The following is a 25,535-nucleotide window of genomic DNA, read 5'->3' on the forward strand; positions in this document are numbered from 1 at the left end:
ACACGATGCACCCAGAGATGGTGAGATAGGAAGGCCTGGAGCTGTTTACTTGAGGTCATTTAGAAAGTGCAAGGTACATTTTCTAAATGCCTAGGGGAGTAAAATGAGATAAGGGTATCAAATTATTTTTCCTTACCAATCCAGTCAGCACACATTAATTGAGCACTTACTACATATCAGCCATATAAGAAAAATTAACTAGAGTCTATACCAAACTTCAGGTCCTACCTTCCTGTAAACAGGAAGTAGATTTTTAAACATCAGAGTAAAAAATAGAGGACATGAGTAATTGAGCTGCACCAAGGATACAGGGGATGAAACCTGTCATCTTTTGTAATTTGAGTACATAGTGAAGTTTTACATTTGAATACAGATAGCATTATTTGGAATCTAAGACAAATCAGACAGGGATTAGATTAAACTGTAGTATCTCACTAAATAAAAAGAATCTATTTGCAAATAAATAGTTGTTTGGTCACAAATTCATATTCACACCCAACTCTAAGTAAATCTGGCCTTTTAAATGCTTAAGAAAACTTATTGCTTAAAAGCCTCTCTCTACCTTACATGCTTAAAAAACTGAAAACAAAAACAAAAGTATCCTTCTTTGAAAAATGTACCATAAGTTAGCTTTTCATTAGTCACAAAGGTACCTGTGAGAGTAGTGAGAAATGAACTCAGGCCATGGAATGTGGTAGGTAAGAGCAGGCTTCGGTTTGAACCTCAGCTCTGTCACACACCAGCCAGGCTACTCTGGCCGAAGGTTTACCCTCCCTGTGCTTAGTTTCTTCATTTATAAAATGAGGGTACTATTACATCCTTCCTGTTGTTACTGTAGGGAGGAAAAGGGGAAAAAATAAATGCTTAGCAATGTGGTATAATAAAATGACTAAGGACAAGGGTATGGCATCACATCCTGGATTCAAATTCCAACTCAATCCCTCATTCATCCTAAGCATACATACACCTCACATCCCTGTCTCAGTTTCCCCGTCTATGGAAGGAAGATGCTAGTTGCAACTACTTTGTTGGGTTACTGTGAGGAGTAAATAATAGATGTAAAGTGCTTAGCATATAACAAGCACACATTATTCAACTTAATAGAATAATATCTGACATACTATAAATACTAAATGGGGGTAATTAATACTAACAGTATGGAAAAGACACTCAATATCACTGATGCTCAGGGAAATGCAAATCAAAACCACAATGAGATGTCACCTCACACCTGTTAGAATGGCTATCATCAAAAGACAAGAAATAAAAAAGTGTTGTGAGGATGTGGAGAAAAGTGAATCCCTGTGCACTACTGGTGGGAATGTAAATCCATGAAGCCATTATGGAAAATGATTTGGAGGTTCCTCAAAAAATTAAAATGGAATTACCATATATGATCCAGCAATTCCACTTCTGGGTTTCATTTGAAGAAAAAAAAACCCTAACTTGAAGATGTATGCACCCATGTTCACTGCAGCATTATTTACAATAGACAAGATAGGGAAACAATCTAAATGTCCATCAACAAATGAATGGATAAAGTAAATATGGTAAATGTTGTATAAATATACAATGGAATATTATTCAGCCATGAGAAAGAAGGAAATCTTGCCATTTGTGATAACATGGATAGACTTTGTGGGCAATGCTAAATGAAATAAATTAGGCGGAGAAAGACAAATACCATCTGATTTCACTTACAGATGGAATTAAAAAAGAAAACAAGGGGGCGGAGCCAGGATGGCGGCGTGAGTAGAGCAGTGGAAATCTCCTCCCAAAAACACATAGAGCTATGAAAATATAACAAAGAAAAATCTTCCTAAAATAGAGACCACAGGACACAGGACAACATCCAGACCACATCCACACCTGCAAGAACCCAGCGCCTTGCGAAGGGGGTAAGATACAAGCCCCGGCCCGGCGGGACCCGAGCGCCCCTCCCCCCGGCTCCCGGCGGGTGGAAAGAAACCGGAGCGGTTTTTTTTTTTGGCGAGCGCTTTTTGGAAGCCTTAAAGGGACAGGCCCCCGTTGCTAGGGAGGCAGGGTGGCAGGACTGGTGAGCAGGTGCCTGGGACCAGCGCCTGAGGACAAAGAATATCCCGCATTTCTCCCTGCGGGACCGGCGGGCAGGTGCCTGAGACCGGTGCCTGAGGACGGAGGAAATCGCGCGTTTTTCCCCTTTTTTTTTCTCTTTTTGGCGAGCGCTTTTTGGAAGCCTTAAAGGGACAGGGACCCCAGTGCTAGGAAGGCAGGGTGGCGGGACTGGTGAGCGGGTGCCTGGGACCGGCGCCTGAGGAAAAAGAATATCCCACGTTTTTCCCTGCGGGACCGGTGGGCGGGTGCCTGAGACCGGCACTTGAGGACAGAGGAAATCGCGCGTTTTTCCCTTTTTTTTTCTCTTTTCCGCGAGTGCTTTTTGGAAGCCTAAAAGGGACAGGGACCCCGGTGCTAGGGAGGCACGGCGGCAGGACTGGTGAGCGGGTGCCTGGGACTAGTGCCTGAGGACAAAGAATATCGAGCGTTCCTTCCCTGCGGGACCGGTGGGTGGGTGCTTTTTGGAAGCCTTGAAAGGACAGGGACCCTGGTGCTATGGAGACAGGGCAGCAGGACCAGTGAGCGGGTGCCTGGGACCGGAACCTGAGGACAAAAAAAAAGAAAAAAAAAATCGCTTGTTTTTTCCCTTTTTTTTTTCTTTCTTTCTTTCTGTTCCCTCTCTCATTGTTGCTGTTGTTGTTTTGGTTTGGAGAGTGCTTTTTGGAAGTCTTAAAGGGGCAGGACAGGTCACTTAGACCAGAGGCAGGGAATCTGGGGATCTCTGGGCACTCTAACCCCCTGGGCAGCAGGGAGCACAGAGACACCTTACAGAGATAAATAGCCTCCTGGCCGCTCCCCCTCCAACGGGGCTCCACCATTTTGGAGGAACAGCCCCAGCCAGGCCAAGCCCACAGCAACAGCGGAGATAAACCCCAAAGCAACTGTGCAGGAAGCAGAAGCCCTGTCTGCGCACAGCTGCCCAGCACAAGCAACTAGAGGTCGCTATTCTCCCAGGAAAAGGCTACAAACCAACAAGAAGGGAAGCTCCTCCAGCGGTCACTTGTACCAGCTCTGCAAACTATCTCTATCACCATGAAAAGGCAAAACTACAGGCAGACAAAGATCACAGAGACAACACCTGAGAAGGAGACAGACCTAACTAGTCCTCCTGAAAAAGAATTCAAAATAAAAATCATGAACATGCTGACAGAGATGCAGAGAAAAATGCAAGAGCAGTGGGATGAGATGCAGAGAAAAATGCAAGAGCAGTGGGATGAAGTCCGGAAGGAGATCACAGATGTCAGGAAAGAGATCACAGAAGTGAAACAATCCCTGGAAGGATTTATAAGCAGAATGGATAAGATGCAAGAGGCCATTGAAGGAATAGAAGCCAGAGAACAGGAACGTATAGAAGCTGACATAGAGAGAGATAAAAGGATCTCCAGGAATGAAACAACACTAAGAGAAATATGTGACCAATACAAAAGGAATAACATTCATATTATAGGGATACCAGAAGAGGAAGAAAGAGAAAAAGGGATAGAAAGTGTCTTTGAAGAAATAATTGCTGAAAACTTCCCCAAACTGGGGGAGGAAATAATCGAACAGACCATGGAATTATACAGAACCCCCAACAGAAAGGATCCAAGGAGGACAACACCAAGACACATAGTAATTAAAATGGCAAGGATCAAGGACAAGGAAAGAGTTTTAAAGGCAGCTAGAGAGAAAAAGGTCACCTATAAAGGAAAACCCATCAGGCTATCATCAGACTTCTTGACAGAAACCCTACAGGCCAGAAGATAATGGCATGATATACTTAATGCAATGAAACAGAAGGGTCTTGAACCAAGGATACTGTATCCAGCACGACTATCATTTAAATATGATGGTGGGATTAAACAATTCCCAGACAAGCAAAAGCTGAGGGAATTTGCCTCCCACAAACCACCTCTACAGGGCATCCTACAGGGACTGCTCTAGATGGGAGCACCCCTAAAAAGAGCACAGAACAAAACACACAACATATGAAGAATGGAGGAGGAGGAATAAGAAGGGAGAGAAGAAAAGAATCTCCAGACAGTGTATAGAACAGCTCAATAAGCGAGCTAAGTTAGGCAGTAAGACACTAAAGAGGCTAACCTTGAACCTTTGGTAACCACGAATCTACAGCCTGCAATGGCAATAAGTACATATCTCTCAATAGTCACCCTAAATGTAAATGGACTTAATGCACCAATCAAAAGACACAGAGTAATAGAATGGATAAAAAAGCAAGACCCATCTATATGCTGCTTACAAGAAACTCACCTTAAACCCAAAGATAAGCATAGACTAAAAGTCAAGGGATGGAAAAACATATTTCAGGCAAACAACAGTGAGAAGAAAGCAGGGGTTGCAGTACTAATATCAGACAAAATAGACTTCAAAACAAAGAAATGAACAAGAGATAAAGAAGGCCACTACATAATGATAAAGGGCTCAGTCCAACAAGAGGATATAACCATTCTAAATATATATGCACCCAATACAGGAGCACCAGCATATGTGAAGCAAATACTAACAGAACTAAAGAGGGAAATAGACTGCAATGCATTCATTGTAGGAGACTTCAACACACCACTCACCCCAAAGGATAGATCCACCGGGCAGAAAATAAGTAAAGACACAGAGGCACTGAACAACACACTAGAACAGATGGACCTAATAGACATCTGTAGAACTCTACATCCAAAAGCAGCAGGATATACATTCTTCTCAAGTGCACATGGAACATTCTCCAGAATAGACCACATACTAGCTCACAAAAAGAGCCTCAGTAAATTCCAAAATATTGAAATTCTACCAACCAATTTTTCAGACCACAAAGGTATGAAAGTAGAAATAAATTCTACAAAGAAAACAAAAAGGCTCACAAACACATGGAGGCTTAACAACATGCTACTAAATAATCAATGGATCAATGAACAAATCAAAATAGAGATCAAGGAATATATAGAAACAAATGACAACAACAACACTAAGCCCCAACTTCTGTGGGATGCAGCGAAAGCAGTCTTAAGAGGAAAGTATATAGCAATCCAGGCACACTTGAAGAAGGAAGAACAATCCCAAATGAATAGTCTAACATCACAATTATTAAAACTGGAAAAAGAAGAACAAAGGAGGCCTAAAGTCAGCAGAAGGAGGGACATAATAAAGATCAGAGAAGAAATAAACAAAATTGAGAAGAATAAAACAATGGCAAAAATCAACGAAACCAAGAGCTGGTTCTTTGAGAAAATAAACAAAATAGATAAGCCTCTCGCCCAACTTATTAAGAGAAAAAGAGAGTCAACACAAATCAACATAATCAGAAATTAGAATGGAAAAATCACGACAGACTCCACAGAAATACAAAGAATTATTAAAGACTACTATGAAAACCTATATGCCAACAAGCTGGAAAACCAAGAAGAAATGGACAACTTCCTAGAAAAATACAATCTCCCAAGACTGACCAAGGAAGAACCACAAAAGTTAAAAAAACCAATTACAAGCAAAGAAATTGAAACAGTAATCAAAAAACTACCCAAGAACAAAACCCCGGGGCCGGACGGATTTACCTCGGAATTTTATCAGACACACAGAGAAGACATAATACCCATTCTCCTTAAAGTGTTCCACAAAATAGAAGAAGAGGGAATACTCCCAAACTCATTCTATGAGGTCAACATCACCATAATACCAAAACCAGGCAAAGACCCCACCAAAAAAGAAAATTACAGACCAATATCCCTGATGAATGTAGATGCAAAAATACTCAACAAAATATTAGCAAACAGAATTCAACAGTATATCAAAAGGATCATACACCATGACCAAGTGGGGTTCATCCCAGGGATGCAAGGATGGTACAACATTCGAAAATCCATCAACATCATCTACCACATCAACAAAAAGAAAGACAAAAACCACATGATCATCTCCATAGATGCTGAAAAAGCATTTGACAAAATTCAACATCCATTCATGATAAAAACTCTCAGCAAAATGGGAATAGAGGGCAAGTACCTCAACATAATAAAGGCCATATATGATAAACCCACAGCCAGCATTATACTGAACAGCGAGAAGCTGAAAGCATTTCCTCTGAGATCGGGAACCAGACAGGGATGCCCACTCTCCCCATTGTTATTTAACATAGTACTGGAGGTCCTAGCCACGGCAATCAGACAAAACAAAGAAATACAAGGAATCCAGATTGGTAAAGAAGAAGTTAAACTGTCACTATTTGCAGATGATATGATACTGTACATAAAAAACCCTAAAGACTCCACTCCAAAACTACTAGAACTGATATCGGAATACAGCAAAGTTGCAGGATACAAAATTAACACACAGAAATCTGTAGCTTTCCTAATACACTAACAACGAATCAATAGAAAGAGAAATCAGGAAAACAATTCCATTCACCATTGCATCAAAAAGAATAAAATACCTAGGAATAAACCTAACCAAAGAAGTGAAAGACTTATACTCTGAAAACTACAAGTCACTCTTAAGAGAAATTAAAGGGGACACTAATAAATGGAAACTCATCCCATGCTCATGGCTAGGAAGAATTAATATCGTCAAAATGGCCATCCTGCCCAAAGCAATATACAGATTTGATGCAATCCCTCTCAAATTACCAGCAACATTCTTCAATGAATTGGAACAAATAATTCAAAAATTCATATGGAAACACCAAAGACCCCGAATAGCCAAAGCAATCCTGAAAAAGAAGAATAAAGTAGGGGGGATCTCACTCCCCAACTTCAAGCTCTACTACAAAGCCATAGTAATCAAGACAATTTGGTACTGGCACAAGAACAGAGCCACAGACCAGTGGAACAGATTAGAGACCCCAGAAATTAACCCAAACATATATGGTCAATTAATATTTGATAAAGGAGCCATGGACATACAATGGCAAAATGACAGTCTCTTCAACAGATGGTGCTGGCAAAACTGGACAGCTACATGTAGGAGAATGAAACTGGACCATTGTCTAACCCCATATACAAACTCAAAATGGATCAAAGACCTGAATGTAAGTCAGGAAACCATTAAACTCTTGGAAAAAAACATAGGCAAAAACCTCTTAGACATAAACATGAGTGATCTCTTCTTGAACATATCTCCCCGGGCAAGGAAAACAACAGCAAAAATGAGCAAGTGGGACTACATTAAGCTGAAAAGCTTCTGTACAGCGAAAGACACCATCAATAGAACAAAAAGGAACCCTACAGTATGGGAGAATATATTTGAAAATGACAGATCCGATAAAGGCTTGACGTCCAGAATATATAAAGAGCTCACACGCCTCAACAAAAAACAAATAACCCAATTAAAAAATGGGCAGAGGAACTGAACAGACAGTTCTCCAAAAAAGAAATACAGATGGCCAAGAGACACATGAAAAGATGCTCCACATCGCTAATTATCAGAGAACTGCAAACTAAAACTACAATGAGGTATCACCTCACACCAGTAAGGATAGCTGCCATCCAAAAGACAAACAACAACAAATGTTGGCGAGGCTGTGGAGAAAGGAGAACCCTCCTACACTGCTGGTGGGAATGTAAATTAGTCCAACCATTGTGGAAAGCAGTATGGAGGTGCATCAAAATGCTCAAAACAGACCTACCATTTGACCCAGGAATTCCACTCCTAGGAATTTACCCTAAGAACGCAGCAATCAAGTTTGAGAAAGACAGATGCACTCCTATGTTTATTGCAGCACTATTTACAATAGCCAAGAATTGGAAGCAACCTAAATGTCCATCGGTAGATGAATGGATAAAGAAGATGTGGTACATATACACAATGGAATACTACTCAGCCATAAGGAGTGGAAAAATCCAACCATTTGCAGCAACATGGATGGAGCTGGAGAGTATTATGCTCTGTGAAATAAGCCAAGCGGAGAAAGAGAAATACCAAATGATTTCACTCATCTGAGGAGTATAGGAACAAAGGAAAAACTGAAGGAACAAAACAGCAGCAGAATTACAGAACCCAAAAATGGACTAACAGGTACCAAAGGGAAAGGAACTGGGGAGGATGGGTGGGCAGGGAGGGATGGGGGGGGTAAGAAGAAGGGGGTATTAAGATTAGCATGCATGGGGGGAGGGAGAAAGGGGAGGGTGGGCTGCACAACACAGAGAGGACAAGTAGTGACTCTACAACATTTTGCTAAGCTGATGGACAGTAACCGTAATGTGGTTGTTAGGGGGGACCTGATATAGGGGAGAGCATAGTAAACATAGTATTCTTCATGTAAGTGTAGATTAAAAATTAAAAAAAAAAAAAAAAAAAAAAGAAAGAAAGAAAGAAAAGGGGGATTACTCCTTAACAGGATAAAACTATTGGTAAATCAAAGATCAATGCATGCTTTAAATATCCTTAATGTTGATCACTTAAAGGGTGTCAGATTATCAGCTATGGAGGTACTCTTTTCTGATAATATTCCTTTCTCTTAATTAAAAAAAAAAAAAAAAAAAGCAGTTACTGTGTGCTGACCTCCAATGAGTTCTGCACAGTGGTATAGAGGGCATGTCAAAGTGTGGGCAAAGGGTCTGTTTGTTTCTATGCAGAAGATCAAGGCCTAGCTTGGATACCCAGAAAATGAACTAAGATACGATATGAGGAGGAGCTTCCGGCATCAGCACTCTCTGGAGGACTTGTGCCGGGGGATGATCATCAAAAAGCCTCTACAGGGATCCGGACGATGCTGCGGTTGTGGCTGCATCCAGCCCACCGTCTCCTGGACTTGCCATAGGAATGAGGAGGGAGATGTCTAGGCTGGCATGTGCATACAGTGAGACAACGAATTTGACCGGATCTGTACTGTTGGAACTCAACCAGGAGTTGGGAGGGGTGCAAGTTGTAGCACTCCAAAATCTCATGACTATAGACTATCTATGGTTAAAAGAACATATGGGATGTGAACAGATCCCAGAACTGGGCTGCTTTAATTTGTCTGATGGTTCAAGTACAGTTGGACAATATCCATCATATCATAGACAAATTTTCACAAATGCCTAGGGTGCCTAAATGGTTTTCTTGGCTTCACTGGAGATGGATGGTAATTATAGATTTGCTTTGTTTATGTCACCGTATTCCTATTATGTTAATATGTGTGTGCAAATTAGTTAGTAGTTTAAAACCTATACATACTTAAGGTACTATACAAGAAGATATGTCAAAGAAATAATCAATCCTCCCATGTTTCCTTCATATGCTACATCTATAGCTTTTCTTCTTCCTTCCTAATTACAACCCTTAAATAGAATTCGTGCCTCATATCGAATTTACCGAGTATCATAATTCCTCCAGGTGGTAAAGATACCTCGAGACAAGTGCTGGGCATAGAAGCCACAAGGCATAAATCTGCAAAGAAGTAAAAAAGCTAACCTTTGCAAACAATATGGCTTCTCTCTCACTTACCAACTTTACATTTCCCTGTATGGCCCCGGAAGATGACTGGTTAGCCAGAGACGGGTAAGATTCCTCAAGGGAGGAACAACCTAAGACAGGCACAGTCGCAGGGGGGCCATCAGGTGAGAATTTGGGGATCAACAGAGGTGAGGCTCAGAACCTCACCCCCCCTGCTTTGAGAGAAATCTTCTGCATCCATGGATGTCTTGCTGCCCTTGTCTAGCCTGGATTAATACTTAGTCCATAGGCACACACCTGATCATCTGATCATCTACATTTGCCTTCTTAAAGCACTAAACTATGTTTTCTACCTTTATCTTGCATCTACCTACCACTTCAGCATTTTATTAAAAATAAAAATAATAATAACAATAGGAGAAATGTGGGATCAACATATAAATCAAGTACAAAAATCAAACGAATATTCATATTTGACCTGATTGTTTATAGGTCATATTGCATGATCAAAACCGAAAATTTCTGTGATGAATGCCCTTGTACTGTTCACCATGTAAGAATTTATTCACTATGTAAGAATTCGTTCACCATGTAAGAACTTGTTCGTTATACTTCAGAAGATTGGAGACTGACGAGAATTAGGCTTGAGATGGATTAATGATTGTACATTGAGCGTTGACCCCCCCTATACTGAATTTTATTGTTGTTAACAACCATTTGATCAATAAATATGAGAGATGCCCTCCAAAAAAAAAAAATAAATAAATACTCCTAGAATAAATTACTGGTCAGTTCTAAAGTAAAAAAAAAAAAAAAAAACTGAAATCAGTCAAAGGGAGAAATAAAGTTTAAAACCCGTTTATTGCTCACAAAAAAAAAAAATAATAATAATGGTAGTGTAATAATCAAATCAATGCAAGCTTTGGGTTTAATTTTTCATAATCTGAATCTTCTAAATTAGTTGTATTAGTTCTACAGGTCCAGTAGATGTCATTGTCTCCATAAATTGTTTAAAATTACAAAAATATAAAACTGTAATTAAAAGAACTTAAAATAAAATATTTTTAAACCTTTAAAAAAAAAAAAAAGAAAAGAAAACAAGCTCATAAATACAAGAACAGATCAGTGGTTGCCAGAGTAGGGGGTAGGGGATGGGTGAAGGGAATCAAAATGTACAAACTTCCAGTTATAAATAAGCCCTGTGGATATAATGTACTGCATGGCAATTATATAGCTAGTAATACTGTACTGCATATTTGAAAGTTACTAAGAGAGTAGATCTTAAAGTTCTCATACCAAAAATAATTCTGTAGCTTTGGTGACAGATGTTAACTAGACTTATTGTGGTGATCAATTTTGAAAGATATACAAATATCAAATCATTATGTTGTACATTCATCTGAAAGGAATATAATGTTATATGTGAATTATGCCTCAACAACAAAAATACTAAAAATAAAATAAGCCAAAAAAAAAGAAAGCCGAATGGGACAGAATGGGAAGAGATAGGGATCATAAATCTTCACAGGTAGAAAGGTCTTAGGAATCAATCTGTCCTATTTTTATTTGACAGATGGGAAAACCAAGCAACAGTAAGTGTACCATCCAAAGCCCCTCAGTTCTGGGGGCAGAGCCTGGACTTTGGACTTCTGATCCACACGGCTTCCTTAGTCTTCCTGCCTTAAGGGTGATGAGATTGCAAGCCAGTTTCGGGAAAATGGAAACCAGTTTTTCACATCTATTCTCCAAAGGGGAAAAATTAGATGGGGATCTGGGAGGTAGAACAAAGAGAGAGCAGCTATTGGCAACAAGACAAAACTGAATACTGTTCTTCAATATGGGGTATATCTGGAAGGCATCAGGATTTAATTTTTGGTGAAAGTGGCCAAGGACTTTTAGATTAAAAATATAGCCATGAGAAATAAGAAGGGCTTTGGGGAATTACATACTGATTAGTTGCACTTTTGGACAGGGCCAGTTAATAGAGTTATTAATCATATAAATAAAACTGCCCAATTTTTTAAATAAGAGAAAATTTCCTGAGAGACTATATTTAATAAGGTCTTTGGTGGTAGATGACAAAGAAGTTCTTGTGGATGAGTTTCTCATTAACAGGTATTTCCAAAATCGTGTTGAGTAATTGAGTGATCACTGCTAAATACTTCAAAGGAAGAGACCGTTCAGAGCATTTGGTTCAACACCACCATTTTACTAGGAACAGAAACAGACAGAACAAGGGTGACTTGCTCAGAGTGACTTGGTTAGTTTGGTTTCAGGGCCTCGTGGAGAGGGCTATGGCTTCAAGTGAGCCTTCCTTAGAAGCTCACTGAGAGCTTATAAGATGCCAGAAGACACACTAAGTAGTACATATACCTTTATTCCTCACAAATCAATGAGTCAGGTATTATTATTATTATTATGCCATTTTACAGATGAGAAAACAGAGGTTTCAGGAAGGATGAGAGTGACACTACTTCTGTCAGCACCATTACCCCTGCTACCTTTTTCTGAGCACATACAGTGCTCCAGGTAATCATGCCAGTTTTACCCTAATTAGCTCATTTAATCCTTACACGTCTCTCAGGGATTTTTTATTTAAAAAAATAGAGAAGGGTGAGGGTTTCATTCTACTCTACACAGAAGGCAGTTTGCTATGCATGATGTGTAACAATATATCACCAAGTGTCTACCTAGAAATCTATTGACAAAGTCTTGGAAATCTTGGTGAATAAATAAGTAAGCCAAGCAGGAACAGTTTCTTATTTTTTGTAAAGCATTCAGTCCATTGTTAATACTTTATGTTGGCTTTAACCAACATTACTGTTGGGCCATCTAAACCATGGGCAAAAAAATTAAAATACCAAATAAGTATGAAATGAAATGGATATTCTTAACTGAATAATTTTGTCTTTTCAACTGCTTTAAAACATAAGCTCTGTGTTTACTGAACTTTTTGCAAAGCCAAACCCAAGACTTTTTCAGTTAATATTTTCTGATCAACCATAAGAGTCTATCACTCATTCACTTAATGACAAATAAGCATTTAATTAAACAGCGTAGCTCCAACACCTTCTAACTCAAGTTTCAACAGTTTCTTGGGAGGAAAAGCCAAAGCCATCAGTCAAGGTCAATGTAAAGTTTAGAGATGGTTGACATGGTAGCTGTTCAATCATTCTTGCTATGATTTGTTTAGCAAAGCTCTCTGTTTACCATTCCTGCTGATGGTTGCCCCCACTGTCCACAGTAACTCTCCTCTCATACAAACAGGAAAAAACCACTCAAATTCTTTCTTACATAACATTTTTTTTATTACTGTTTTTCTTTTTTTAAAAAAATTTTGTGGGAGATCCAGAACTCAAAGAGCCTTGATGGTTTTTATCAGTTCCATTAAATGTCAGGGGCAGGAAATAAAAATATTTTGCTCTTCCGACCCAAATACAATACCCCTTTGTGAAGTTGCTAAGAAGCTAGAAATAGCAAATCTGGGAAAAATTTCAGGTGAGAGATACGCATCAAAATACTTCATTTTGCTAAAAATATCTCTATGTTGGTCTTAGCATTCCAACTCACATCACACTGCAGCTTGGGATGGTGAATGAAATCTGCTGTGCCCTTTTATTGGTGGTAACTCTGAGGTTACGCAAAGGAGGAAAGTAACCTGTCCCATGACACTGAAATCCCTGCAGGCACTTGTCAGTTCAGAGCAGCTGTTTTCAGAATGGAAGCAAGAAGGAAGAGAGACCAAGTCAAGTTACTGCATCTCTGTTACCTGGCAACTGGAGTTGAGATCAAGGACCCAAGAGGTAACTTAGGCAAGCTGGAAGTCCCACAAAGTTAAACCCATGACAGTATAGCTTGCACAGTCCTAATCAGATGGCCCCCATAGGTAAATGAGGTTCCCTAGGAAGCACAGCCATCTTAAAGGCAGCAGGACTATCTAGTGTCCAGAGATGAACCTGGTGGCAACAGATGTGTGTGGTCCAGGGTAGGTCCCATTGTTCCAGCCTCACAGCAGTGGAGACACATGAGAAAAGATAAAAGAAAAGAAAGACTTGGCCTTGGGGAGCAGGGTGAACTCAATGGAATAATTAGGTGAGTATTGGCACCCAACAGCTCCTGGGCTCCTCTCCTCTGCGGGCTTCTCCCTGCCACCCCAGAATCTCCCAGTCCCAACTGCTCCCCTCAACAGAAGTAGAAAATACAGGACAGTGAAGTTTTCTTTAAGTCCAGCCAAGAAAAGCATTGCAAGGTTAAGAACACAAACGGCTTCAAATATCTTGCTACTGAGGTTCTTTTTTATAAATTTCAGTGTACACAGACACACACACAAGAAAATTCACTTATAGTCAAAGGGTTCATGAATGTTGACAATCCTTCAAGGAGTCACTATGTTCTTAAACTCTTTCAAACAGTTCTGTTTGTTTTCAAAAGGGTCATAGATTTATTTTATAGCAGTTTATCTTTCAGCTGGCCCACTACAAGCCAAGGCCTGACACAGGAGGCATCCAGTGTGATCATGGGTTTGAGCGGAGGCGGCTGCAGGGGCAAGGGTGGGGAGTCAGGAATACAAAACCAGGCGTTCACCATGTTATTTGCTGTAGGAACATGTGTCCATAGGTGAAAAGGCTGAATTTCAGATGAAAATATAGAAGTAAACATCCAGAGAGGGGACATTTCCATGGCAGCCTTATTGATGTGCCCCCTAAATCTGTCACCCATGCAAAAAAATAACTAGGATATGTGAGGTGATCGGGTGAGTGAGCATTCACTTAAGATACAGTAACATCTTGCTACCAGTGATAAAAACCTATCACAAAATAAATACATGCTTTCTAGCAAAGTATGAAACAGAAAAGCCTTTGTTTCTTTAATTAGAAAACCTGGCCCAGATGTCAGAACCTTGAGTGTATCACTCCTCTGGGGCTCAGAAGCCTTCCAGGGGGACTGAGACGCTGGACAGAAAAATTCAGATGGTGACAACATCCCTTCATATGCTGCCCAATGAATTGTGCTCGTAACACAGACAGAAGGACCGCAAGGCCACATTTCAGTCTACTGGATAAAATACTAGCCTTGATCCCTGTGCCCAAAGAAAAAGAAGAAAACTTCACTTTGGGACAGAATGGGCCTGAAGTTTAACTGTCCTATATTAAATCTGGCCTGTTGCCTTGTTTGAGTAAATTTCATGAAAAAGATAAAACTTTTTAAAATCTAAGTTCCTTGAGGAATAAAATACTGTCTGTGCAGTAGCTCAAAGATGTCTCTGACACCACATTCAAGCCTCTCATATCATTTTATGTTTGTATATTTAAATCTAGAAACATAGGTTAACATATTCCTATTAAAAGCACATAAAAATATACAATGTGTATATTTATAGTAAAAATTAAATAGCTTAAGCTGAAGTAGACATGCTGTGCCTTGAAGGACCGCAGTCGTCTTAGAGACAACTAATCCTCACTGGGGAAGGATGTGCTGGATCCTCTGAGAGAACTAACTCGCATCTCTTAGACATAGTTCCATGTGTCATTTTCTCCTTCATAAAATCACAAAATGCTCCCCCACAAATCACAGACTTCAGCTTTCACTGAACCAACATACTATTTACCAGAAAACATGTTATGGTATCAAAGATAGGCAGGTAATTGCTTCTGGAAAGTCAATTGGTCCCCTGACCATTACATTTGGTAGTCATTTTGCCAGCAGCAAAACAGATTAATTCCTTAGCTAGAATGTGAGGAATATTTTATAATTCTTTAGTCTTCATTTTCAATATGTCATAGTTAATTCATATAAGCATATTATAGTAAGTTTTTCTTTCTTACTGTTAATACCTACACTGACATAGACTGTTCTCTGACTTAAGAAACCCCCTAGATCAGGGTTGCTCAAAGTAGAATAGAATGCAAGCTACAGTGATGGGATAGACTTCTGGACACAACTGAAATATCTATAAGGCAATAAATCTTACAAAGACTCATTTTATAGAAATGGAAGAGGTGAGAAATAGTGAAAATAGGTCAACTTTAGGAAATAGGTAGCATAGACTATTTAAGGACAAAAAAAAAAAAGAAGTCAGGAAACAAAGGGATGTTCAGTTATGAGCCAGTTTTCTCTCCCTCCCCTCTTTCTTTCCTCCCTGCCTTTCCTTTCTTTTCCATTTAAATCAGTTTTTTCCCAGATATTCTTTTTCTTCCTATAGGTTCTTACTGCTAAATGCATTTATTTAAATTTTTAGTCCTCAATTACCTTGTTTGAATAGTTTGAGAGCAGAAACCTCCTACCATTAGTACTTTCTCAGAAAAAAATATACACACAAATGCACAGAGCTCTATCCATACAATATATGTATATATAATCTCCAAGAATTTCCTAAGCTTGCCATTTTCCTAAAAAAAAAAAAACTGTACCAGCAGTCTAGATCAGATTAATAAATTGGGAACCTCTAAGGCTGGTTAGTTTTTCTGGGAGTGAAAAATTGAAACAGCAATGAGGAAGATGAAATCAGAGTCTATCTGAAAACACTCCAGAAGCAGATTCAGGGCTAGGGTGAAAAATCCGTCTGTGCAGTCAGAACTCCACTCTGGCACAGAGCAGCCAGAAAAAGCCAGCAAACACAGACCCAGTCCCGCCACGGCTCATCTCACAATATGGCTGAGGTCAGGTTTTCAGATGTCAGTCCCGGGTTCAGAGTTAGGAAGGGCAGGGAGACCTCAGTGACTTTTCAATTCGTGTCCTTTATGGTATTTGCAGGGACCCAGCCAACAACAGCCAGGGGGCTGTTTACCAAAGTCATTCTCCAGCACCACCCACAGAAACGCTTGTGGAAATCACTGCCAAAGCTTACATGGGAATCAAACAGAAGGAACTGAATACAGCCATGCAAAACATGCCCCAGTAGTTTCGTAAGCTCCATTTCTTTACAGATGGCTGCTGTGGAAGAAATGACTGTTTCCAGAAAACAGAGACCTCAGAAATTAATCCAGCTGCTGGAATGAACATAGGATGAAAAATTATTAATTCTCCTATTCCACAATTCAAACCTGGTGACTTACTGGGTCCGGGCTGTAAAATATCTAAGGATAAAATGCCACTGAAAAACAGATCTGGCAAAGGTGGAGTGGGTGATGTAATGGGCAGGTACAGATCATTGTTGAAGTTCTCCAAGGTCAAAAAAGGTTTCATCAAATTAAAATATTAGAATATTCTCCAGAAGGGCAAAACCAGAGGGAAATCAGTACCTCACACACCTCATTGCATTTCCAAGAGATGTGAGGCTCCAAGCTCTGAAAAGGATTAGTCCTGGGAGCTGAGAGCGGGGAGGACCTCAAAGACGTCCTAACTCTCAAAGTTGGGCCTGGGGACTCCTGGGTCTAATGGCTCTTACTTTATATCATTGGAACAAGTGCTTTGGTTCTTTTCTTTCTTTCTTTTGCTGCTTAGCTGGGCTTCTGTAGATTTCAGGGGTGGATTATACACATCACTCCATTGGGTTTCCCTCCAGTTGCGCCGTTCAGTCCAATGACTGCGCCTACACATCTTTCACCACCTTTATACTGCTATAGAACCGGGCTTCATACTCCACTTCATACACACACAGCTCTCTCCCTGATTCCACCGCCCTCACTCACTGCTGGGAGCCAACTCTGAAAGTGTCACCCTTCTAGGTCTATCCAACAAACCCGTTTAGTAGAAGAAAAGGAACATAGCAGCTGTGTTCACCAAGCCAGTGAACTCATAGTGCCCAACAGAGTCTAGATTGTGGCACCCATTGAGATTATGGCTATGACTGTTTCAACACTGAATATGTGATGTTTAGTTTAGTACCTGGCATGGAGTAGGAGCTCAATAACTATTTGTCGAGAGATTAGAAGCAATCTTTTTCCCCTTAAATTCCATTTTATTCTTGCATTCCCAAGATATTCTTTCTGTATTGAACAAAGGAGGGTTTGTAGATCACTGAAATCATGGTTTAAGGGGATTACAAACCCAAAAGACAGGGTCAAATTCTCAAAAATTCCCAGATTCATTCTAGTAACAATCTTCTTCCTCTTCCTCCTTCTCCTCTTTCTGTTTTTTCTCCTCTTTTTATCTTGAACCACATTACAGGAAAAATTCTAGGCTCCTTATCTACATAACTAATTTACTCTTCATAAAAACAATATAAGGTAGTTACTATACTATTCCCATTTTACAGACAAGGAAACAGAGGTTTCAAATGATTGAGTAACCTGCAAGGGGGAACAAGCTTAGAATTTGCAAATAACCTCAACAGCTATGAACACAGTTTCTCCATAATCAACACTTCTGTTGCTTTCTTGGTTTCCATCTGACATATATCCCTAACAAGAGGCAGGCAGAATCTGTTAGAAAAGGAAATTCAGTAGGAATTGTTCTTTTTCCTTATTTTTAAAAATTCCTTATAGAAAACAATCACCACCCCTTCTGGCATTTTACGCGCCAGTGGGTATACACAGCAGCCCGAATGGCATAGCTAGAGACCTAAATGGAAATAGGGAAATAAATAAAATAGTGTCTGAAAGTCTTTTCTGCTCTATCATTAGAATAAGGAGGTGTGTTGGCAACTTTTCCATGCCCTGCTTAACAGTCAAAAAGCCAGTTATAAAGAGAGTAGTATATCTTTGCCCCTTCAAAGGTTTTCTAGAAAAGTTATGGTCACCCAATCACCCTCTGGGCACCACACACAAAAGGCAGGAGAGCAGAGTGGCATGAACTCCCCAGGCAGAATTCCTGAAATAAAAGCAGGCTGCTGAAGCGTGCCGTCTCTGTTCGACTTGACCTTAGTACAGGACCCACCCACGCGGGGCAGAACAACCCCCTTTTCCCCGGGGCTGCTGGATCAGCCGAGCTGGGAACAACCTGAAGGAGAGTTTCAGACTCCTGAGACATTTGGTTTATTCAGCACCAAGAAGGAAATAGCAGTCGTTCAGTGAGGGAATAAAAATGAGGAGTTGGCTGAATAAAGGTGATAAAAATAGATTTTCCGACTCTACTAGGATGAATCATTTTGCCATGGGGATTTGCTAGGCTGCAGCAGCTTGGTTTTCAATCCTGCCCCATAAATTTGACTAAGGAAAATTTCCTTCCCTTAGATAACCAGCACCACGCAGCCATTAGCCTTCAGACAGGTCTGACGGGATTTTATTAAAGAATTGCCCAGAAATAACCTCCACTCCTTCCCCAGCCTGCAGTAAATATTGACTTTGAAGGACAGAGTTAACTGGGCAAGTGTGGGAGACGCAGCCCCTGAACCCAGACTGGCTGCCTCCTTACACCCTTCCCGTTTTCACCTCAATTCTTTCCCTCCTCATTTTAAGAAATGGAGATTTTTAAAGCAAACGGGTGGTGGAAACAAGAGCAGAATGTGAGAGGGGGCTGGGGGGAAGCAATACCTCAGGGGTACGCAGTCACGTTCCCTGAGGCACCGTGTGCCGGCAGGTCAGAGGCCTGTGGGGTAAATCCTGAAGATGGAGCACAGTTGCTTCTGCTGCACAAAATTCTTGACAGTCCTCTTTCTTTTGACTAAACTAATGTGTCTTTGTGTCTTCCACAACACACCCCAAAAGAAAAGGCAATGCTTCCTCAGAGAATAAAAAAGGCTTAGTTAAAAGCAACAGGTGCTAGAAGTAGCAGAGAACAAGGTGAACTCCACAGGGAAATAATTTTGATAGGAGTTTAGCTATAACATAAATACATAAAAGGGAAGGGAACCTTTTTTTTTTTTAACCAAGTGTTAAAAACTAGAAGGCTTCCCTCCCTTACTCGCGGACACCCATAACATAAACATGTACTTTTTCATAATGGATTTTACTTACCCTGACACGTCCGCAATCCCGCTTTCAGCTCCTGCGTACCCACCCTATGAGATGGGTGGGGCATCTCTCCTGCATGCACCGATCAGCCCCAACGCAGCCGCTGAAACAGCCCCTCACATTCCCTTTCCCCAAACAGTCCTCAGCACAGCGAACCCTGGAGCAGGCTGCAGCAGCCTGAAACGCTGATGCAGGGAAAGGGAGCTAACTGGAAGACAGTGTGATTGCCACACCTAATGGGGAGGGAGGAGGAGAATTCTGTCCCTCTGAGGAAGGGGAACAGAATCCCCAAAAGGTAAAGATGCCCAAATGCAATTCTTCGGGAGAGCTTTGTGACAGCTGCTTACACACAGCCAGCACGCAACACTATCAGTAAATCTAGATTCAGAATGTGCACCCAGTAGGATCTGAGGGACAAGAGTTCAAGTCCTGGCTCTGGAACAAAGTAGCTGCATGACCTCAGGAGGGCAAGTCACTGCCTTCTGAGTTTTGGTTTCCTCATTTGTAAAATAATGATGCTTCAAAAATATCTAAATTGCTTTTAGTACTGAAATTCTAAAGCCATTATCATAATCATGAACATAACAAATAATAAGCACAGCTACAATTTGTTGAAAACATACTATGTATCAACCCCCATGTTAGGGATTTTACATATATCATCTCATTTAATTGCATAATACTGAGATGAGATTTGTCAACCCCATTTTACAGATGAGAAAAGCGGGGAGCTCCCTGCATGAAACCCCATGAAAATATGGGATCATCATATCCATTCAGTGTATTGAATTTAAATGGAAGCATTTAATCTTTGTGCCTGAAATTGAGATGACATCCAAGAATGGAATTTCTGCACTGCTGGGTGATTAATGTGTTTACAATCTTCTGCTGGTATAATTCTGAGGTACTAGTATTTATGGTTATGACCGTTCGCGCTACTGCAAAACCCATTTCCCACCTGTTGTTTTTTATTAAATCTCCCTAAAGGACATGAAATATTTCTTTGTGCAGATTATAAAAAAGGGGATTCTGAAATATGTGGAGCAGAAACCTTGTGTGTGGATTTACCATTTGGAATTTTCAAATGCTATAAAACACGGTGCTTACAACCAATTCATCATTTATAAAAGTTTGTAAGATTGATATGCCAAATGACTCACTGGTATTCTGCCATTTATTGATACCAATACATCAAGTGGTAGGCTGACATTTAATATTTATTAATAACTTCTGTGTTTCTTTCCCTATTTTATCATTTCCTTGCATTATGCTCTATTTTATCTGTATCTTCACTCATTCTATTTTTTAGGTAAACCTTTTATTTCAGAATAGTTGTTAGACTTACAGAAAATTTGCAAAGCTATTATAAAGAGTTCCAGTATAACTTATACCCTGTGTTTTACATTACTAGGGTATATTTATCACAATGAATAAGCAAACATTGCTCTGCTATTGTTAACCAAACTCCATGTTTTATTTGGATTTCATTTTTTTTTTCCCTAATGTACTTTTTCTGTTCCAAATTCCTATCCAGGATACCACATATTTAATTATCATATCTCCTTGGCTTCCTCTGGACTTCCCTTGTTTCTCAGAATTCACTTGTTTTTGATGGCCTTGACAGTTTGAAGGGTTAGTGGCCAGGTATTTTATACCTCAATTTAGGTTTGTCTTATATTTTGCTCATTGTTAAATAGAGTAATGGATTTGGGGAAGGAAGACCGCTGAAATAAAGTACTGTTCTCTTAACATCACACTAATCACCTTTTCTTTTTTAAGAGGGAAAATATTAAGTCAAATCAAAACTTTGAGCTGAATAAAGTTAAATTTTAGAAAACATAAATATCAAAAAATTTACTCAGAAACACGGTATTTTATATTGTAGGGAGAATGACAGAGAGGGAAACTAATTTTTGCACCCATTGAGATAAGGGGATACCCAAGATTCTAGTAGGAAGCCAGCTAATTATGAGAGGTGTCTAGCAAATTCTTTTGAAATGCTTGCCAAGACAAACTTCCCACAGAAACCATCTGGCACATTTTAAGAGAAGTGCTGGTTCAGCCTAGCAGGGTCTCACTCCTTCATATGGTACTTTCAGATACTTGGTGTAATTTTTCTATTGTCGAACAACAGAATCCTTACAACCCTTGGTTTTGAGTCCATGCTAAAAATTATCTCTATAGAAATTTCTCCTTTTGGTAAGCAATGGTTATGAAAGAGTAAAAAAAAGAAGTAAGACTTAGACTGAAATAAGTATTTCCTGCTATTATGCATTTTTTTCTCACAGCTCCTAATTGTAGGTCTGTTCCTAAGGGAAAACGGTGAGGAACTGATGTAATGTCACAAACTCTGCTAAATGCTGTTCAATGAAAGATAAGGGAGAATAAGTGGTTTCTTTCTTCAAAGAATTTTTCTTTTTCAGGGACAGGAAGGAAAAAAATGCTAGAAAAAATGTTACACAGAACTGCTATATATAACCTTCCACCTCTACGGAGACACAAAATAATTATGGAAACATGCTTGGAAAAATAATTTGTGGTGCATAAAGAGGACATTAGACTTCAGCTAGCAAATCTTGGCATTAACAGATGTGAATATGAATTTAAGTGCTTGGCTCTGGCTTACCCACTGCATGGACTGAATTGTGTGCCCCCCCACCCCCCCTACCTGCCACCACCTTTTTTTATGTTGAAGTCAGAACTCCAAGTAACTCAGAAATGTGACTGTATTTGGAGACAGGGTCTTTGAAGAGGTAGTTATGTTAAATGGGTTCAATAGGGCAGGCACTGATCCAGACTGGCATCCTTATAAGAAGACATTAGGAGACACACACACACGGAAGGAAGACCATGTAAAGACACAGTCAGAAGGTGGCTCCCTGCAAGCAGAGGAGAGAAGCCTCAGAAGGGATCGATCCTGGCCACCACCTGATCTCAGACTGCCAGCCTCCAGAACTGTAAGAAATGCATTTCTGTTGTTGAAACCACCCAGTCTGTGACCCTTTGTCATGGCAACCCTAGCAAACTAATCTGCCTACCTAGTACTAAGAGTGAAGTATGCAAGAGTATGTGAAAGGCTAGAGGGCATGAGATTGGTTGGATATTATATTTCAATAAGCTGTCAATTATATGAAATCTTTCGAAGTCGCTATCTGTCATGATTTTCTTATCTGCATGCAATTGTGAATGGCCGGCCCCTCCGGTGATCTCAAATGCTTTTCATCTCCTCCTCCCCACCCCACCCCCACCAATGCAGATCATACACTCCAAAGATATGACTATAATTTGTGGGGGTAGGGAGAAGCTTAAAACTTGTGGTCATGGAAAAAGAAATAATTTGTATTCATATGAACTTAAGCATTAGGATTTAACTTCAAAATAGTCCATTCATTAACTAGGTCCAATTTTTTAAGGACTTTTTCCCTGAGTTTCAAACTAACATTTCCAATTATCTCCTAGACATCTGCATATGAATGAGTATCTCTTAGATCTGGCGAACTCAGTATTTCCAAAAAAGAACTCAACTTTTCTCTTGGAAACTATTTTTCATCATCTGCTCCCATGATTTCTATTAATGGCATCACTCTCCTCTACGTTGCTCAAGTCCAAAATAAAGATGTCATCTTCCTAAGATTATTTATCATATCCATCAATTCTATGATCAATTTTTTTTTTTACCTCTGAAATAAAGATACATCTTTCCATTGCTGGTGTCTTAACATTGTGTCATAATTTACTTGGCAGCTTTTTTCCATTAGTTATACTTTAAAAAGTGCTATGCCTTATAATTGATGGAATATTCAATGAAAAACATAGAAACATAAATCTTGTCTCCTTATCACCACTCCCACAGCTATTACCAAGGTTTAGGTGCTTGCTCTTTCTTATTTGGACTACTTGTCTCCTAATTGACTTTTACTGCTGGTCTCTTCCCACAATCTGCTTTCCACATGGCCACCAGAGTTATCTGGAATACAAGATCCTTTTGTTTTCAGTGGGTCTTACTGCCTACAAGATGAGTTCAAACACCTCCAGGTGGCATTTCTGGTCTCAACTTACCATTCTTACTCCACTTTTTACATCACTGATTTCTCTCAGTGGACCTGGGGCTCAAGCTGCTGCCACATGCAGATAACAGCCACTCCCTGACAAGACCCAGGTTCTTGTGGCTCAGAGCCTTTCTCACTCCATCCCCTGAGGTTAGGATGTTCTCCCCCCAACTCCAAAGGTCCTCACTATTTGTAGATGTTCAGTTCAGATCCCACTTCTTCTAAAGTTCTTAACCTCACAAAGACAGTTCTTCTTGCATACTATATTTCATTAACATTTCACAGCCTACATTTATTAGACCTTATTTGTATATTTGTCTCCTCAAAGATGAGCCCCTGAAAGGCAGGAATTATGTCTTGAGTCATTAGTAGATTTCGCTTGGAAAGCAAGAGAGAGCATACCAGCTCTTTTCAGTGCATATGTGCAAAAGAAAACTGGGAAACAGAACTTAAGATGTCATGCAAGAGATGTGGTCCAAGAAAAACTGTTATCTTTAAAGTTCTATAACTTTAAGGGACACATTTTCAGAAAATAAGGAACCTATGCCCTGATTTCTCAATAGATTAACATAACCATTTCATTCACCATGGTAGGCAACTTCTAAAGTGCGCCCAGTAATCCCTCCTCCTGTATTCAGGTCCTTGTGTAATCTCCCCTTGAGTATAGGCTGGACCTACTCACTTGCTTTTAATTAATGGAATATGGCAGAAGTGATGAAATGTCACTTCTGAGATTAGGTTATAAAGGACTGTAACTTCTATTTTGTTTGTGCTCTTTCTTTCTTTCTGGTTCTCATTGCTTGCTCACTCTGATGAAGCAAGCTGTCACACTGTGAGCAGTTCTATGCAAACAGGCCCACATGGCAAGGAAATGAAAATGGCTTTGGCTAACATGCTGCAAGGAACTGAATCCTGCCCACATCCATGAGTGAGCTTAGAAGCAGTTCCTTCGTTAGTGAAGTCTTGAATGCCACTAGCCAATACCTTGATTGCAGCCTTGTGAGAGACCCTGAATCAGGGACCCAGCTAAGCCATGCCAGATTGTTCACCCATGGGGATTATGAGACAATAAATGTTGTTTTAAGCCACTAAGTCTGGGGGTAATTTGTTATACAGCAATGGATAACTAATATACTCACCAAATAAGAAAATCAGAAGACAGATAATAAACAAAGGATGAATGAACAGGACAATAAAACTCTTACTGAGTCTTCCTAAGTACTCAAAAAAGATATACAAGGGGACTAACTTATTGGTTTGATTCAAGCACATCAGTGGATGACCAAAGGCCAGCCTATTACAGTAGATATCAGAATTCCCCTTCACCGTGGCCAACCCACCGTGGAGAATGGCTCTTACCAGCTAACACACTTCTATTTTGTATGCACTATATGGCCACTTTTTGGTTTGGGTCATAGATTAACTGTAGTCTTGGTTCTTAACAATGATATGTTTAGTCGGAAATAAACCTAGAATGTTACCTTAGCTCAGGGTAAGTCTTTTTTTGTTTTTGTTTTTAAGAGCTCAGCTTTTTATTGAACATGTTACAAAGAAGTTTAGTTAAGAGGACCAAGGCCCGCGTCATCATCAGATTCTTCGGTTCCTCTTTATTTGCTTTCCCTGTCTCCTCAGCTGGGGCAGCAGTGGTGGAAGGCACAGGCCCTCCAGCTGGGGCAGCAACAGCTGCTGGGGCAGGTCACCCAGACCCTATGGTGCAGATGAGGCTCCAGATGCTGACATTGGCCAGAGCCTTTGCAAACAAGCCTGGCCAGAAAGGTTCTACCTTTATACCAGCGGCTTTCATGAAGGCATTGACCTTACCCTCCATGACCTTCACCTTATCATTGTGCAGGATGAGGGCCGAGTAGATGCAGGTGAGCTCTGAGCAGGAGGCCGTGATGCAGGTGAGTGCTGGCTGGCACTGCCGGGCTCGTGGCTAGTCGCCAGGTGAAGTGAGGGCCTCACCGTAGCATGGCCTTGGCTTCCTCAGAAGGGCTGAGCACCTATGCGGCAGTGAGGAAAAGCTCAGGAAAAGTTTTAAATGTCTTTCTGAAGTGTTTGGATTTTATTTCATATGCACTAGGCAGAGGCCATATAAAGTTATTTGAGAAAATAAGGGACACGAGGCAATCTGCTTTCAGAAGCTACCTGTGGAAGCTGTTATAACGAGCAGCACACAAGCCATGCAGACTTGGGA

The 25,535-nt window shown here is 40.2% G+C and overlaps 1 protein-coding gene across 28 annotated transcripts in view; it reads right to left on the reverse strand.

Moving 5' to 3' along the window:
• Window positions 1-25,535, reverse strand: part of LIMCH1 (LIM and calponin homology domains 1) — a 321,073-nt gene that overhangs the window by 137,665 nt on the left and 157,873 nt on the right. Inside the window, exon 1 of one of the 28 annotated variants that reach the window (XM_037002556.2) lies at window positions 19,293-19,620. The exons of the other annotated variants lie outside the window; for them this stretch is intronic. The gene's annotated coding sequence lies outside the window, so the exon portion shown is untranslated. Of the gene's footprint in view, window positions 1-19,292; window positions 19,621-25,535 lie in introns of those variants that run through there. 28 annotated transcript variants of the gene reach the window in all.

Source organism: Manis javanica, chromosome 5, assembly GCF_040802235.1.
Source record: "Manis javanica isolate MJ-LG chromosome 5, MJ_LKY, whole genome shotgun sequence".
Taxonomy (NCBI): domain Eukaryota; kingdom Metazoa; phylum Chordata; class Mammalia; order Pholidota; family Manidae; genus Manis; species Manis javanica.